This window comes from Anguilla rostrata, chromosome 5 (assembly GCF_018555375.3).
Source record: "Anguilla rostrata isolate EN2019 chromosome 5, ASM1855537v3, whole genome shotgun sequence".
Taxonomy (NCBI): domain Eukaryota; kingdom Metazoa; phylum Chordata; class Actinopteri; order Anguilliformes; family Anguillidae; genus Anguilla; species Anguilla rostrata.
Genome location: NC_057937.1, coordinates 3,132,501 through 3,146,531, shown reverse-complemented (window position 1 = coordinate 3,146,531; position 14,031 = coordinate 3,132,501). Strand labels below are relative to the sequence as shown.

Below are 14,031 nucleotides of genomic sequence, written 5' to 3'. Positions count from 1 at the left end.
ATTTTAGGGGACTCTTTACTTGCTTCTCTTTTGTTGAAAGTGTGATGGCAGGTGGCTCATTGCACCCCCCACCCCCTTCCCCCCCACAGAGAGGGGTGCGGGTAGGTAAATATGCGCTTTGCTGTGCTGCAAAAAGTAAAAAAAAAAAAAGATTCCACACCTTGGAGGACTCATTTGAACAGCTCCTGCTCCGGGCTCCGGCTCAGGAACAGCAGGGGAGAGAGATGTGTGAAGAGAAAAGAGAGACTTCTGAAGCCCGAGACTGAGAGGCTGTAAATTAGTGTTCCTCACACATCCAGAGTCATGTTCTAATTTTACATCCTGCGCCCATTGCAGGAACACGCACGGAACACGCAGGGAGCACGGAACACGCAGGGAACACGCTGGGAACACGGAACACGCACGGAACACGCACGGAACAGGCAGGAACAGGGAACACGCAGGGAACAGGGAACACGCACGGAACACACAGGGAACACGCACCGCGCTGCCAAACCAGCTCCCATTCTACAAAGGTACAAATCAAACGCAGTTTCTCTGCAAAGTTCAGCCGAAAAAACTTTTCCTCCGATTCATGGACCTTCAGTCACACTTTAAGGGCATGTTTAAACTGCAATAGAACAGGTAACGCATTCATTCGTAAGCACAGCTTGGCTTTGGACAAATGTATAAATCTTCTGTAATCAAGTAAGGTAATACAATTCCCATGTCTGCTGTTTGCACACCATCCAGATCAAATATAGAGAATAAACTGAGTGAATAAACTGCATGTAGATATTCAATAATGTCACAGCATTTAAGAGGCCCTTCATTATCTATATTACTACTTGCGTACAGTCTGCAAACCTCAAGAACAGGCAGTAGGAAAGTAATAACCTCTTTGCCCACAAGAACAGACAAGTCCTTTTATAATAAAGTGTGACTGCACAGAGAGGAGGGGAAGCTGGGTGGAATATGGCATTATGGTTTATCATCTTCACTTCCTGACTCTCTGGGTCAGCTTTATGAATTCCAGGAAACTGTGTTGTAAAAAAAGGCAGTTTAGATTACCTTCACAAGCACAGTAATCTGCTCAAACTCACAGTTAAAAGAGTAAAAATGGCAAAATGATTTCCCATATTCTCCTTCTTATTCATCTTCCTCCTCTTCTTCTTCTTCTTTTTCTTCTTCTTCCATATAGGAAGTTATTGCCCATGGATTTTGTCCCTCTTTGTACATTATGCAGTTAACTCCACAACGTGCCTTCGTACTATAAGTCTAAGACCAAGATGCTCTGTGATAGAATCTAGCCCCTGGGTTTTACAGGTAAACTGACCAAAACGAAGTCAGGTGTAAAAAAAAAAGAAGACAAAAATAAAATAAAAAATAGAAATTGCGCTGTTTTGCTGGTCACGCAAGGCCTGCTTTAAATCACGGTTCAGTTAATATCAGGGTCGAATCCCTGTAGAGACGGAGGCCAGCCAACAGGAAAGGAGCGGCTGAAAGCTCGGCTAAATAATCAATAAGGCCAGAGGAGCGCTGCCTTGGAAGGGAAAAACATGCAGTGTGCTCAAGAAAAAATATTACTCAACCTCCTAACCCCTTAAAAAAAGACTTGCCGTTTGAGCCTGGTCATCCGTTCATAATAATCACTGGACGCAACCTCAATAATTAATTTGGCTTTTAAGCGCGTATTCATTCACACACTGTACACATTATTGTGAATGTATTCTACATGGCGGGTTACACTGTGGGCAGCATCACGGTTTGCCTCTATCAAATGGAACCGTTTCCTAGCCTCCTGAGAAAAGAGTGAATTCCTGGCTCGTGTCAACGTCTGTCCTTAACTCTGATTCAGGTTTAAGTACTTGAGTATTTTCTCCTCTCTTTTTTTCTCACAGACAAATTCAAAAGCATTCAAAGGCAGCTCAAGGTGGCGAACTAACTAAAGTGAACTAACTACACAATCACCATCAGCAGACACAGGAAGACCTTATTTTGAAAGAAAGAAGCTATTCTGAAAAAAAAGAAGAAATTTTTCTTTTTTTTAAACGGCATGTTGCCGCGGAGCAGCCTTGGAGGAGGAGCATTAATCGCCACGGTAACCGTTGCCGTTGCCCGTCTCCGGCGTGTTTTAAATGAGAGCGCGCGGTGCTGCATCAGCAGGACATTACCCCGCGTGCCGCCTTACTCATGCCCCCCCCGGGGGCCCGGCCCACAGCAGGACGAGGATATTTCACCAGAATTAGAGGAAGTAATGGAGGAAGAGCGTCAGCCTGAACAGAACTGGGGCAGCGCAGCTTCAGACTAAGCACAATTTAGCATAGCCTCCTGCACCCCCCCCCCCTCCACCCCCCCTCCCCTCCACCCCCCCACTCCCCCCGTACAGTTTCTCTTCCTCTGTTCAGGCTCAATGCTCATTTATTAAAGTGAACAAGCACACGGCATGGTGCATTATGGGAAGTGCTGGACAGTTGTTTCCTTAGAGCTTGCGTGCGAGATGCGTGTGATTAATTAAACCTGTGAGGATAAACATCAACCAATCATGCACAGCGTAATGAAAAGCATTTATAGTAGGCAAAAAAGGATGCTAGCTACCCTTCCATTGAAACTGCTATTCTCAATTTCATATCTATTTGTTTGTGATGACACTAAGTACGTTTATAGTTTTGAAATTATTAATTCTCTTGGCTCAGAAGACTTTGTGACTGAACTGTAAATGCACGAAGCACATACATCAACAGCGACATGCACCTCAACAAGGTGCACTACTACATGAGTGCGACATGTTCATCTGTCTTCTTTTCAAATATAGCACCAGTTCATCAGTGTGTTGTGTGACTATGACTTGCTTTCAAAAAAAGGGAGAGAAAAAAAAGATTAACTGTGACTTGGAACTTGACTGGCTTCACGTTCACTGTCAATAAAACCAAAGCCTTTGTTGGCCAAGTAGTACTTCCATCAAATCCGCAGTAAACACATCTAAAAATGAAACAATTCACTGCATTCAAAATGAGTTGTTTGTCTACTTCTAATCACTTCTTGTTTATTTCATATTCACTTCAAAAAAGATTATTTTGACCGAGGTACATGAAACAAATCACACCGAATCAGTTAAAATGTCACTTTTGGGTCACTTTTTTCTGTCTCAAGTGAAAAACAAACAAATCTGCATTCAAGACCGGAATCTTAAGCACTGTATGCATGACTGGCTTAGAAAAGTGACATTGTAAGAGTGTAAACAACCTTCAGGGAAAGATTACCGAATTTACAAAACACCCATTATGTGCCTCATCGAAGTCCTATCGCTCACCCGGTCTGAAGTCATTTCACTGTGTGAACTTGTGTTCCACACTACTCCCTCAACCTTGCATTCAGAGTGACTGCTGTGACTATCAAAAGACTGTCATTGACCTACGGTGTCATGTTTCTGATGATTTATAATTACATGCATCATAATGCTAAGATGATTGTGGTGTGGGGATGGCTGGTTTAAGCAGCCACACCTGCCCTGGGTCAAGCTAATTAGACCTGGCCAATTGGATAATTGGTGAAGAATTAGATAATTGGCCAGGCTAATTGGACCCAGGAACAGGAGTGGCTGCACCTGTGCGTAGTGAGGTAATCACTGCGCACAGGTTAAATCTGCCATCCCCACCCACACCAGGCAGCTCTCTGTCATGACAGGGTTTTTACATCTGCTCATTTGGCTGTTACCATCTTGCCAAACCCTCGTGGAATAAATGTGGACTGTTTTAACATCATCTCCCTGTGTCTCTGTGCTGGAGGGCCCCAAAGAAAGCCACTTCGGTGGCCTGTGGCAGGCGTGTTTGCCACAGTGGCGCCCAACGTGGGGCTCCTCCAGAACAGCAAAGAGGCACAGGAGGGCCAGCCAGGAAGCACACTGGAGGAGGGGCGGCTGAGGTGTTCCCGACAGAGCTTCGGGCGGATCCTCCGGGCCAAAAATGGGGAGCTGAAGATGACCAGGGAGGGGAAGGAGGCAATCCTCAGCTGGGACGCTGAGGAGCTGCACCTGGCCGAGAAGGCAGGTCAGCGACGGGCGGTGCACGAGAGGTGGTCGCGCCGTGAGCTGGACTTGGCCGGGAAGGCGGGTCAGCCACGGGCGGCGCACGAGCGGTGGCCGCGCCGTTTTGCTTCCTTTCTCGTCCATTTGGTTGTTTTTTAGTTCTTTGTTTTGGCCTGGTTGGTTTGCCCGGAGCCCATGAGGGGATAAGCCGCAGCCGCCCGCCAGCAGAGCCGACTGGCGGCCACCACAGCCACGAGGGTTCCTGGTCCCCAGCACCACAAGGCCAGTCCACCAGCCCACCAGCCCAGCCACCCCACCACAGCCCTTGGAACAGCCCAGGCCGGTGACGCCCCCACCAGCCAGCAGAGCAGCCCAGGACTTCCCGTGCTCCGGGAGGGAGGAGGAAGAAGGGCTGCCTTGTCGTCAGAAGGAGGGTCACGGCATGTACTGGACTGTTCCGGGGCCACCCACCCTGACTTTTTTTAGCGTGTTTGGAGTTTTTGTTTTTGTTTGTCTTTTGCTTTGTTGGGAGTGGGGGGGGGGTAGGCTTCGGCCAGTGATTTTCCCTGGCCTCAGTTTGGCGTTGGGGGTATGTGGTGTGGGGATGGCTGGTTTAAGCAGCCACACCTGCCCTGGGTCAAGCTAATTAGACCTGGCCAATTGGATAATTGGTGAAGAATTAGATAATTGGCCAGGCTAATTGGACCCAGGAACAGGAGTGGCTGCACCTGTGCGTAGTGAGGTAATCACTGCGCACAGGTTAAATCTGCCATCCCCACCCACACCAGGCAGCTCTGTCATGACAGGGTTTTTACATCTGCTCATTTGGCTGTTACCATCTTGCCAAACCCTCGTGGAATAAATGTGGACTGTTTTAACATCATCTCCCTGTGTCTCTGTGCTGGAGGGCCCCAAAGAAAGCCACTTCGATGGCCTGTGGCAGGCGTGTTTGCCACAATGATATCTTCACCTAGAGCTCGCAGTTAATACTATAGCATGTTCATACTTCAGCAGCAGCGTTACTTTAGAAACTGAAGTGAAGCCTCTTCGCTCAAGGGTGCAACAGCAATGTCCTATCAACAGCATTATGGTAGCAGACGAGTAATTCCTTTACATTTCAGCATATGTTCTTATCTAGACCGACTTACACAGATTACATTGTAACATGCAATTTTAAATACAACTGTAATTCAGCTTGAGCATCTTGTTCAATGATACAGCAGGAAACCCTAGCTGGGAATCAACTCCACCATCTTTGAACGGCAAGCCCAGTTCTCTAGCACTATGCTACAACCGCCACACTGTGGCACTGGTGCTAAAAATCATTACATACATTACATACTTTTACATGAAAAAGGAGGCTAAAAACACACAAGTTTGGAGCAAAGTATCTCGATTAAAGCATTTGCGTAACAGTGGGGTCAATGATTGGCTCTTAACGGTGGCCAATGAAGAGCTCAGCGATGCCTTTCATTCCCACTGAAGTGCAATCTGCACTCAGGAACGGCGGCGTGCAGAGAAATCAAACTGTACAAACACCGGCTCACAGCTGAGGACTTTGCTTTCATTTCACATTCATTTATACAATCAAAAGCCTGGCGGGAGATACAGCCGGGTAATTGCAGTTATGACATGTATAATTCATTTCCGCAAACATTTTTAAAAGGTAGAAACAGTCAGAAACTCATCTTGTGTCAATATTTAGCCAAAAGTGGTGAAATGGAAAAACTCTGACTGTTCATTAGCATAGTGTATCCTTATGTCTTTGGTGATAATTTAAGTGAATTATGGGGCATGGCTGAGTTTCTACTCTTTGGATGGATTCTGAATGACTGAATGCCCATGCTATATTTATCTGCAATAAGCTCAAGTGGGACGTCGATCCAGTGAAGACCATATGTCCTCGCTACATTAAAAATACGAACGCACAGGATAGCTTTGAATTTCGCTGCCAATAGCTTTGCTATAATTTTTTTGTTTTGTGTTTGTGGTGGGTGGGTAGGGGGGGGGTGCCAGGCGACAAGTGCCAACCAGTGCATGTGACCACAGTCGCAGCGCTTGGTAACGGTCGTTGAATGGACTGAGGAGTGGATTTAGTCTTTTCTGTTGTGTGGATGTTGTCTTTTTTCATTGTGTGGATTTAGTCTTTTCTGTTGTGTGGATTTTGTCTGTTCTCTTATGTGGATTTAATATTTTCTGTTGTGTGGATTTTGTCTTTTCTCCTTGTGTGGAATTAACGCGTCCCCCCGCTGCGATCTGGCGGTTTGACTGCCTCCGTCGCTCGACAGAGTGACTGGCAGCTCCTGCTCCGGCCCCCACAACGACTTTGGATCCGCGCTTTAGTGCGAGCATCTGTTGCCACCCCCCCAGGTAAAAAAAAAAAACGAGGGCCATAAATTAGCCAGCATGAGCCCGGCGCTAATAGGACAGCAAACAGCTCCGCCGGCCGGGGAGACCGAGGCGTAAAAACCTGAGATACGACCGCGTCGCCGTGCTCCAGCTTGCGCCCGCGTTCGACGTCGTAAAAAAAAGGCGGGGAATCGCGCATGGCGGCCCCTTGTCCGGACTGTCAATGCGCCGGTCCTCCACTGCACCTGGGTGTGCGATTACGGTACCTCGCCTGATTTACCGGCCCGGAGCGGGCTGACATATTTATCCGAGCTGACACACACGCACGGCGCAGCGCGCGAGCCGGGTTCTCCGTTTACGTCCGAGAAGGGGATTTATCGAGCGAGGCAATTTGGGTTAAGCACGCTGCTCAAGGTTACCAGAGAGGCTCCGGGGACCCACGACCGCCAGCCTCCATTTTGTAGCCACCGTCCGCGCGGGGGACACGGAAGAGACGCGGGGGGAGACCGGCTTCATATATTTTCGTGGTTGAGAGCAAAAGTGACTTACAAGAGAGGAAGTTTCGCTGTTCTGCGAGGGGCATTCGCCAATTAACCTTTGGCCGGCTGAGAGCTGGAGCCACGATGCCTCCGTGGGCAGAAGGGACATGGCCATACCCGGTGGCTGTTTCTGGTTTCAGAGCCAGGGATCTGGATCACTGTACTGGGACTGTTGGGTATTATAATATACTGCGCAGGGGCAAAGCAGGCCTGCCTCAGCGTGGGATTATTATTATTATTGCTGTAGACACGTAGGCGCCATTGTTTTTTCTTTCAGCATTCTGCTCCTTCAGAAAACTTATTTCTGACGGAGCTCAGTGTGTGTGTGCGTGTGTGTGTGTGTGTGTTATGTTTAACTTCAGGGTTCAGATCTGGCATTTAGAAATTATGTTTAGCACTAAAATGCACTGAAAAAGATTCAATAAAATGAGCCAATGACTCAAGCACCGTTAGCAAGCTCGAGGGCTGGCTTACAAATGTGACGATTCAACTGGCAGTTGGCATGCCAGCATTGTCTTCTGCGATGTCACAGAAGCGCTCACCTGTCGTGTCCTACACTTAACAACATGCAGCAGGAGGATACACAGTGTTAAAACATTAAAAGTAGTAGAAAGTGTGTGTCCCAGCATTAAAATAATGTGCCTGCACGTGCATGTTCATGTGTGTACGAGCATGTGAGTGCGCGTATGTACATGCGTGCGTGCATGTGCTTGTATGCGTCTGTGTGTGAGACAGTGACTTGCGTCAATAAGCCGCCCTGATTCTACACAGCGAGGTTAGCGCTGCAGTTTAAGTCATCATGTCCAACGGTCAGCTCAGATACCTGTGCGTTGCTCTGATTACCTGGCTGTTCCCTCCCTCGGGCTATGTAAGCACGTTCAGCTCCCGCTGCAGTTGGTATTCCATTTTCAGCCGTCCCGCAGGTACTGCATTGTGCAGCCAAGCTGATGATGAACACCAGATTTATACCGCTGATGAATATTATATTTAAACTTCTTTTGACAAAGCGTGGTTTGAACCCTCTCGCGCATTCAAAGGTATTAATCACTGCAAATTTCCGGGACAAGGCGAGCATGCTGTGGATTAGAGAGGAAGAACAGAAGGGAGGCCCGCCCTCCGTAGTTAGGCTGCACGAGGACAAATGAAACCCAGTTTTGAATATTGAAACACACATGCAGACCTCTCTGTGAATCAGCCTTGGATTTGGCATCAAAAAATGAGTCGAGGTTTTGAAGCACTCTGCTTTGCAAAGTGAAACATATGAGAGTGAATAGAAGCAAAAAAACAAAATTGGGGCGATGGGTGCGGGGGGTCATTGGCTGCATCTTAAATGGAAGGCAGCTCACTCTGAAGGTAGCCCCCTAACAAGGAACCTCCAAAGGCGACGGATTTGGGATGGACTTTTAAGGCAGGGGCGACGTCACAGATCTACGGGATATCCTATGTGACACATCAATGCTACCATCGAATTTAACTGCCATAAGGCACCTTATCATCAGGACTCTGTTTTTTATTTTCGATGACTTCGGTTTGGGACACGCCTGCGAAGGACAAGTGTGCAAAACTGTGAAAGTAGTGAAAATGCCGCCTTCAGATTCGGCCTCCTTGAGGCAGCCATTGACTGTCTGTGCCCTTCAGGTCTGATAAGCACCAGCTGCTATCGGAGTGACGCACGGACCCCTAATTCACCCGCGTGAGGAAAATGAACCTTGAGTTTAAAAGCCAGCCCGGTATTGAAACTCTTTCTATTACCTCAGGCATTTTTTTCCCCTCTATTTTCTGTCCTGACCTTTGACTTCGACAGTAAACTACTTTCCATGTGTTTGTATGACTCAGTACACAAGCTGGTCCAAGACAAGTGTTGGACATCACCACGGAAACGGCTTCTCAGACTAGGACCTTGACTCGTTCAGCATTTGTAATTTTATGTTTTTTTGACAAAGACATATTTATACAAAAAAAACATATTGGAAAGTTAAGTGAATAAGAAAGGTTAGAAAAAGGCCTACAGTATGTGTCTGAATTACCCTACAAGAGTGTCTTTCAATATGTTTTTTTGACACTAAGAGCCAGTGCTAAAGGTTGAATCTAACATAAACTGAGGGGAGAACCAAGCAAGAGCATTTACCACCAAGTTCCTGTAATATGCATACACAGAATGAGAAGTATGAACATTTAATGCCTGCATGACAAACAATAATCCATAATCCGTAACTTCTCAACGAGGCAAATGTGTAGGATAATGATTAGGGAACTGGGCTTGTATCCTTAAGGACTGCTGGTTTCATTCTTAGGTCAGGCACTACCACTGACCAAGATACATACCCTGAATTACCTCAGTATATATACGGCTGTATAAATAGAACCGATGTAAAAAATGTTGTGAGCTGTTCCAGAAAAGAGTGTTCCAGGCCTTGCAATATAATGACATCACCTTCTTAAAAATGGCATCTGGCATCGCAACGCAAGCCGAGACAGAGACGGCAGATTGTTCAAGAGTGTGTAGCGCTCGCTGCGTTGGAAAGAGCACGTTCAGAGCTCTTCCTCTCCTTTACATTTCGATGGACTGTAGTTACTGAGAGCTGCATGTGAGGACTGTACATCTTAAGCACTTTGGTTCTACGTGCAATAGAATTTTTTATGACAAACGATGTAATAAATATTTTGCTGGCTAACATTAAAATTCCCCGGCACCCCCCCCCCCCCCCCGAGTCCTCCTCGCGGTGTGATGCGTACGGCGTCCGCGCGCTGGACGTTGGCGGGTACGCACGGCTGTATCTGTGTCCGCCGCGCGGCGGCTGCAGTTCTCTCTGACGCGGACAGGAGGCGCTGTGAGTCAGGACGTCCGGGTTTGTGAGGCAAAGCCGAGGAGAAGCCATCTGGAGAAGGCGCGAAGAAAAACGTCAGCGACACTTTTCCATGTGACTCAGAGCGACGAACGTAGCGGTGAGAAGTGTCTGCCGCGTGCTGTCACCCGCCGACAACAGGGAGGGAGGGGGGGGCGCGGAAGAGGGGGCGTTTTACCCCCCCCCCCACACCTAAATATGGTACATCTATATCATTACCGATGCCGTTCTGCAGAAATGTAGTGGTTTGTAATCCATGAAAAGACGGTAATTCTTAAGTAAATAGAGAGTGAGTGGTTTATGAGATCCAGCTTCTATTTCCGTACAACGAGGTCTGTCAAGCTGTGATGTGCAAAGTCCACAAAATGTCTGGAGAGAGAGAGAGAGAGAGAGAGAGAGAGAGAGAGAGAGATAGTCTGTGATGTTTGGTGAACAGAGTCAAAGTGAATGAGTGAGACAGTGAGAGAGCGAGAGAGAGACACAGAAAGAGAGAGAGAGCAGTCCGGAGAGAGAGAGAGCAGTCCGGAGAGAGAGAGCAGTCCGGAGAGAGAGAGCAGTCCGGAGAGAGAGAGCAGTCCGGAGAGAGAGAGCAGTCCGGAGAGAGAGAGCAGTCCGCTGTCTGTCGAATGCAATGTGAAAAAGGTCTTGACGCCGCTGGGGCCTTTAACAACCCGACATCACACCTCATAGAGATATGGGGCAGTGACCCCCAGTGCCCTGCACAAGCTGCAAATCTGACCCCCTGATAACCACCTGCTTTAAATGGCCGCACCTCCTAGTCTCCATGCCTAGACTGGCCACCATGCCCAAGAGCCTGCAATATACTGGTGGGTCTGAGGTCTGAGGTTATTAATAATAATAATAATAATAATAATAATAGTAAATGAATGCAAAGTCTCTAGGTCTGTTGAATTCTGCATGTAGGTTTCGATTACCAGTGCTGACTTATTAATCACAGACCAGAAAATTAGGACCTGGTCAGACAGTTGCAAAATCAACAGAGGCACTTTCAATCCATGTAAAGGTAAGAAAGATAATCTTAAGGTAAAAAAAGAATCATGTCTCTATACATTATATTTAGGTTGCTAAATAGATGTGTGAGTACAATTCAGTTGTTTATATTAAAGACAATGTTAAAGAAACAAACAGGGTAAGGTCCCTGCATACCTCACTAATAATTCCCCTTGTGATGCAGATGCTGAGGGAGAGATTAAGACCATTGTTTGAGGTTCTTAAGTGGGATTCCTTTAGACGCAGAAGCGCGAACACAAGCAATAACGAGCCGGGAACAGACTCAACCCTTCGCCCGTCCGCTCATCTGAATGACAGGCTTTCTGCTTACCGCTGCTTTACTTGCATATTATGTCCTGGGTGGTCACGGTTTTTATACAGTGCCAACGTGCTGCCATTGCAGTGAGAGCTGTAGACGGGTAAGGGCTTGGTTACCACGGCACTAGTGCGACACTACAAATAACCGGATCAATGGCACTGGATTAGCTGTGAGGTCATGACCAGTTTTTCTAAAGCCTTTGACCCACGGCGATTAAAACCAGTGGCGGTTCCTTTAAAACCAATCGTTGGTCTCAATCTGTTTTCATTCAATTTCCTTGATTAACAAGCGTGCCAATTATCCGACTAACCAACTGGCCAGTAACACGCAGCTTCTGCACATTGTGTTAGGTAGATTCAATGATAAATACAATTTATAAAAATCTGTTTTAATCACTAAGCACTGTTAACAATATATATATACAGCACTCTGTTAACTTCCATGTTAGCATTCAGCATGACCAGCAATAACAAAATCTGGGTGTCAAGATTTTTTAAAATTTGCCATGAATATTGTTACAGAGTGAGAAGGAAGAGGTCTACTGTACATGCATACTCAAATTATGTTGATAAAATGTGCAAAATGGCCTAAATGCAGAAAGCTGGCTATATCTGATGGTATTGAGTATTTTGTGAATTAATTACTGTATTGGTAATCAAAGAAAACGACTGAAAACGGTTTGAGACCAATAATGAGTTTAAGGGGAAGTCTTCCGCCCAACCGATATTCAGCTCACTGCCCGCCCCTGATTAAAACACACATTACAGTCTATGGTCCCCCCGGGACCCCCACAGGCACTGGATTAGCACAGCCATCTGACTAACCACGCACGTAGCGGGTAATTGTGACCCGCATTAAAGCAATTCATCTCCCTGAGATATCGAGAGGACGTCAGGGACAGAGAAGGGTGGAATTTCAAACCAAAAAAATGAGTCCAGTGCACCAGTGTCTGGCCCGGGACGCTCCACACAGACAGGCGCAATACACTCGGTACGATTTTCAATTTACCCGTACGCGCTCACGGAGCAACACCGGATCAGGATTTACAATCGGACATCGGCTTCAGTCTGGCTGCGCAGAGACCGACGGCGAGGAGGAAGCATCCATCAGCAAAGCGCTCGGGAGAGAGGTCTGAGCGGCAGCCAGATATCGTCCACAGTTTGACCCGTGCATCTCTGAGAGACCGTCTTCCACTGGGGAAACCTGATAACCACAAATTACACTGCATTTCCCAACAGGTAGGGCATTCCCAACAGGCAGGGAATCAATGGCAGGGCGATCCCTTCTGCCATACAGTGCATGCAGGAGGATTAAAAAAAAAAAAAAAAATTTTAATATAACTGGTCAAGTCACCTGACAACAGGTGATGGAGAATCAAAAGATGACACAGACAGGCCATCTCCTCAAGGCTGAAAAACTCATGGGGTTTGTTACAGGGGTTCTGAAGCATTGACCGAGCAGACAGTGCTCCCACACGGCACTTCCAAAGAGGGCAATGTTTTAATCTATTTACTTTTTTTTTAAATTTGCATCCCTGCTGTAAATAATTTTTGCAACCTTGAATGCAAGTAAGCAAGAATGCAGTGAGCTACTGATTAAATACTAAGGATCAGCACTCTAAAAAATATGCCACTGTCACTCACACGTGTGTAGTCCTAACAACCATGCTGAAAGGAGCACGTGGCAGTGAGGGAGCGTTACAGTCGATCGCCGTTAAGTGGCAATTAGCCTATCAGCATGCATGAATGGGGAGGTGTATTGTGACACGTACACAAGGTTCCGCTGACCTCATGCTGAGGGAAGTCTAAAATGGAGGGATAATAAAAACGGCTTTGGAAAGCACTGGTGACCCGAGTCACGGCCTCTCCCTGCATCGCCCCCCCCCCCCCCACCCCGTGTTCCGTGTGAAGGGCTGTGATTGACATATCGCTTTTAATGGAGCCTTTGGCCGGTATATTAAAAGAAGGAAAAAAGTGAAAAAAGCTGCAGTTCAAATGTCTACTCAGGGACCGAACGGTGATAAGATGCTAATCGTGCGTTAAAAGTAACCGGTTGAAGCAGGAAAATTTAAAAAAAGCAAGGTTTGGTTTTGCGATGGGTTGGGTAGTGTTCCAGTTAAAGAATAAACATTTTTGCCTGGATTATTAACAGGACAATATACTGCATATACTATTTTATTTATTTTTTTTACACAGCTATTTCACCATGATTCATAAAAAAGATTCTTCACTTTAAGAATGAATAAAGTAGGTCTCTAACTATTAGCAATTATAATTACGCAAGGAGTGAAGTGGGTGGCCGGGGAGTTTGAAAAGATGTGATCAAAGACCGGTCCGCGCACAAACACTCCTCCACAGCGCTAATTTGAGTCCGTGGTCTCTGCTGAACGCAGTCAAAAGACGCAGAAGAAGCTATCTGCAAAGCTAGCGTCCGGCGTAGACAGAGCGCCAGGGGGAAGCTGCGCTGTGTCGCGCGGTGGAATCCAGCCGAAGCCCGCGGGCATGCTGTGTGGGGCAGCGTTTGCTTTATCCGAGCGCAGTTCTCTAAACCTCCATCTGTCTGTCTCTCCCGGGGAAGCCGTTGTGTTCCTTGCGATCCACAAGCCTTTCCAGCGAGCAGCTTTAATTGCAGCTTTTTTCTTTTTTCTTTTTTTCTCTTCCTCCATGCACCCCGAGCATGTCTGAAGCTGTGGCTGACATCACAGCATCTCAGGGTGCTGGACAGAATTGAGAGGGCCGGTGGTTCTTCCCAGTGGCATCGTACGGGGATTAATAACAGAGATGAATAAACTGAAGCATCTGCTTCGCGTAAGCGCTCCTGACCATTAGAGGGGCGCTGACGTCCCACTGGACGGCATTTCCACGCGGATTCAGCTTCTGCCAGACATTTAGGTCTCTATGCTGCTTACTGCACAGTGCAAACGGAAACGGCCTCATATGTGACCCAGTGCTGTTTGTCAAT

The 14,031-nt window shown here is 47.0% G+C and overlaps 1 protein-coding gene across 17 annotated transcripts in view; it reads right to left on the bottom strand.

Moving 5' to 3' along the window:
* Positions 1–14,031, bottom strand: part of ptprdb (protein tyrosine phosphatase receptor type Db) — a 317,622-nt gene that overhangs the window by 233,268 nt on the left and 70,323 nt on the right. The window lies entirely within an intron of this gene.